This window comes from Lactuca sativa, chromosome 7, assembly GCF_002870075.4.
Source record: "Lactuca sativa cultivar Salinas chromosome 7, Lsat_Salinas_v11, whole genome shotgun sequence".
Lineage (NCBI taxonomy): Eukaryota > Viridiplantae > Streptophyta > Magnoliopsida > Asterales > Asteraceae > Lactuca > Lactuca sativa.
In genome coordinates, this window is record NC_056629.2 from 110007987 (window position 1) to 110012573 (window position 4587).

The following is a 4587-nucleotide window of genomic DNA, read 5'->3' on the forward strand; positions in this document are numbered from 1 at the left end:
AAATATTAAGTATAATTATTTTTTTTTATTCTTTTTTGTTTTCTGTGCTATAGTGGAAATTACAGGTTCAGTCTAGTTTTGGATTTTATTACATGGTTCATACTTGTGATTTCATTTTGTTAAATCCCTGTCACATGACTATTTTTCCCTCATTTTAAGTTCTGATTTCTAAAGTTGTTAGATGGAGGGTACCAAAACCACAACAAAATGAAACCACAAGAATGACCCATGTCAGAGATCCGAAGTTGGATGGAATCTGTAATATTCAATATACCACAAGGACCATTTTTATATTTCACATAATTCTTTACATGCAAAACTATACTCAACTTTAAAACAGTGGATTGTCCATAAATAGTGCTTAACATGGTCCATAGTAAACACTTCCATTTTTTACTGTCAAAGAAAAGAAAACAGAATTCCAATGTGGATATTGAAATATAATATTTAATTCTCTAAAATAGGTCTAACAATTTTGCCTTTTCTAATAGGAAACAATTTTTTGGGGGAAATAAATAAAATAAAAATAATTAAAAATAATTTATAATGAGTTTTAAAGATATTGTTCTTAAATAATCAAAAGAGAATAAACAAAAAAGACCTTAAGTGAAAAATATATGAATATGAACTAAAATTGTGTATTAGACAAACCTAAAGGATTACCTTGACTTAGTTAACACCAAATTTTTAAGAGTAGGAATTTATAGGAAAAATAGAGAGGAGGAATTCGGTACATGAAGATGAACTAAAACAGAACACTCCATGAAGATGAACTAAGTGATAAACAAAAAACAAAGATAGTTTTCAAAAAGTCAAACACAGTAAAAAAATGGCTTTTTTGAAAAAGTCACTTGAAATGTTAAAAGATGGTTTTTTATTAGATTCATGTAACATTCTGTTGGTATTAAATAAAATTAGTAAATAAATAATAAGCCCTAAACCCCGAGATGTAAATGATATTTTTATATTATTTTATTGAAGCCCTAAATCCATAATTTTTGGAAATTTTTGTGTAGTGTGTGTATTATTTGGCCAGAAACCCATCGCCACCACAATGAGGTGGTGGCTGCCACCACGTGGGTGGTTGTGTGTGTGTGTGTGTGTGTCAATAGGTGTGTGTGAGTGTGTTTCCCCCTTGTTGAGATGTTGATTGGGTGTTTTGGGTCGGAGAAAACCCAAGGAAAAGACCCACCACCTCAGTGAGGTAGCTGTGGGTGATGCTTGACATAGTGAAAACCTAATCGGCCCAATAGCTTAATCTTGGACTTAGTTTGCTTGTAATTTGATTGGAAACCCTAATTAGGGTTTAGAAAACCCTAATTTTGGAAATTTTAGTTTGGGATTTGCCGGGACCCGCGTTTGGACTGTTTGATTGGAATTTCGAATTATGTCCAAATACATTATATGAATGGCCTAGCAGAGTGATGGACTTAATGAATTAAGTCCTTAATGGGTTAAGTAAGAACACTTAACTCCAACGTTCATTTCTTGTGAAAACCCTAGTTATGTTTGGGCTTCAAGTTGGGCCTTTCTTTTGGGCTTAGGTGTTTGGATTCACTTTGGGCCATCTGAGAAGAAGTATATGGACTATCATATTTGGATGGGCCTTATTGTAAGGCCCAGGGGTTTGGTCATAATTTGGAAAATTGGGCCATAATTGGGCTTTGGTTGATTATTTTACTTTTGGGACTTCAGAGTATGATTTTGCGCCTTAGTCTTGGACTAAGTTAGGTTAGGGTAAACTGGTCTTTTTATCCCAAGTATAGACTTATGGTTATACGTTGGAACCCGATTGTTAATTGGGTTTATTTTGATGTTGACAGTTCGGCAATCTGTCAGCCAATAGCCAGGGATCATCTGTAGTGCAAGGTGAGTTTCCTCCTGGATTGAACGAGTCTAAGATACCAAAGCCATCCCATAAATATTGTATGTTCTTAAATAGGAACTCGAGTGTGGGCAGGGTTCGTATCTCATTACTACTTGAGTGTGTTTATCGGTTGGATTACTAGATTGTTATACTTGTTGTGTGTGTGATACTTGTATATGTTTTTTTACGAACGTGAGTGTAGGCGGGGCCTATATCTCTTGATTGGCTAAGTGTGGGTGGGGCCATGTAACGCCCGTGTTTCTAGGCTAGGCATTAATATTGACATAATGGTCTAGGTTAACCTTTGTAACTCATTTAGAAGAAATGAAAAGGAATTATGTGAATTTTATGTGAATTATGTGTTGTATGCTTAATTATTAGAATTTAATTAATTAAGAATAAAAATAAGCGTCATATTTAAAGTGTGTGATAAGCCCGATATCTTTACATAAAGTTGTAGTGGTCGAAACAAGGATTTCGGGGATATAAAGAATGCCGAAATCCGAGTTATAACGAAGAAGTTATGACCTGTCGAAGTTTCGCGACAAAATTGACACGGTGTCGAATGTCGTAAAAAGTGAGTTTATGATAAACTACTTTTTAGCCTTAGTAATCTAAACGAAAGTCATAGTATTCGTTAAACAGAGAAGTTCGATAAAAAGAACGCCCAAATCTGACTTCGTATGAGGAAGTTATGATTTTTCGAAGTTTCAGCTTAGCAGTAGACACCTAAAAACTCGAATTTTAGATCGAGCGATTTTTAGCCGACACAACCTAAACGAGAATTGAAGGTCTCGTCATTAGGAGAACAACGGTAAAAAGTCTGACGAAAACGGACGTCGGATGAAGAAGTTATGAATTTTTAACGGATTTTCTGTCCCGGTCTATTAAAAAAATAATATAAAATTTAAATTCAAAATTAGCCGACGAAGTCTAAACGAAAGTTGTAGAGCGTAATTCTAGCTACGCGTGCACATAAAGAACGTCAAATACGGAGCTCGTATGCGAAAATTATGGATTTTAGAATTTTTGGCGCGAAAATCGAGAAAATTCGCATAGTCACGAGTTGCCACGTCATCCTCACTGAAAAAGTGCCATGTGTCCTGCTGAGTCACCAAGCTGCTGAGTCACCGAAGCTGCTGAGTCATGCGAAGCCACGTGTCGGATTCTGATTTGATCGAAGGGAGGTCCAATCCGAGGCTCGCATATGGACCGAACCTCGCACCTAGCTCCGAGCCTCGCACGTGTAATACGACTCCGCGGTCCAATCAGCGAGTGCCACCGAGACCCTTGCACATGCTGACCACCTGCGCATCGGACACACGCTTCGGACCAATCACAAGAAGCCAGCAGCCCTTCGCACGCGCAGCCCTCGTGCGAGCCTTCCCTGCGAACCCTCGGATCTGCGAGGCGTGGCTCCTTCCTAGCCGTCCGATCAGAAGCTCTTCCCTATAAATAGAAGGCTGCGAGCCTTCTCGGATATTTTTAAGAAATTGCCATATTTAACCGCTAAACCCATATTTTCTTCATCTTAACATCCTGCAAAGCCCCGGTATCGATTGTAAAGCCCGGAATACTCCACGAAGTGCCCGAGAAGCCCGGAAAATTTATCTTTTCGGTTTCGAAGCCCAAATTTTACAAAGCCCAGTTTCTCAATAAGAATCCCGGTTTCTTAGAAACGATCGTTTTAGGAAACGAATTGCTGTCCGGTTTTCATTAAATCAAGTGAGTGTGTAGTTAATTTCACCTTACACATAGATATGAAATATTTTACATAAAATACGTGTTGTGTGAATATATATTGTTTGTTTATTTGAGATGGGTGCTGAAGGAATGATTTATACATGTTTTTAAATAATTTAAACTATATATGTATTTTTATCTACGAAAAATGTTGGGTAAAACATGGGTAGATGAAATAGTGGGTATGATGAAAGGCGAGTTGGAAAAAGGGGATGATCGATAATATTGATCATGAGTTGAGGGTGAGTGGTGAAATTTGAGAGAATCACTTGCCCAAAATGTTGGCCCCTGTCATTCAGCAGAGTATGGATGACAACCATGGACTATTCTAGACAGTCTATGGAACACTAGCAGACCCGCAACCTGTAGGTGTAATGAACTATATGTTCATTTGTTGTACTCTAAAAACCCATTGAGATGTATTGCAGGAGAGAATACCTATAAATAATATTGTCGATAAATGAGAGCTATGGACTTAGCACATGTTGAATAAACCTTGGTAGCTATTGAATTAGTGTCTGTTGTATAAACCCTGGTCACAAGGTGACTCTATGTCTACTCCTTAGGATGAATCCTTAGGAGGAGTGATAGTTGATTCTTAGGGTAAACCCTTAAGAAATAAATAAAATAATGGGGTTTAGGGTAATTCGGTTGATTGATTGACGTTTAAACATAATAAATTTATGTATTGTGGGTTGAAAACCCTATATGCTCACCAGGCTTCCAAGCCTGACCCACTCAGCTGTTTATATTACAGGTAGAGGACCCCGAGCACAGTCGGATGATGATGATGAGTGAATTTTGGATTATAGGCCAGTAGTTACAAATAACTGTCGTAAGGCTTATAATGTCTTGTTTATGCTTTTGATCTGTATCGGAATATGACATCCCGAGGTTTTGATATAAAAGGAAATGATATATTTCTTAAAGAAAGGTTTTGACAAACTTTTATCATATTTTGTTTTGGGGACCAATTC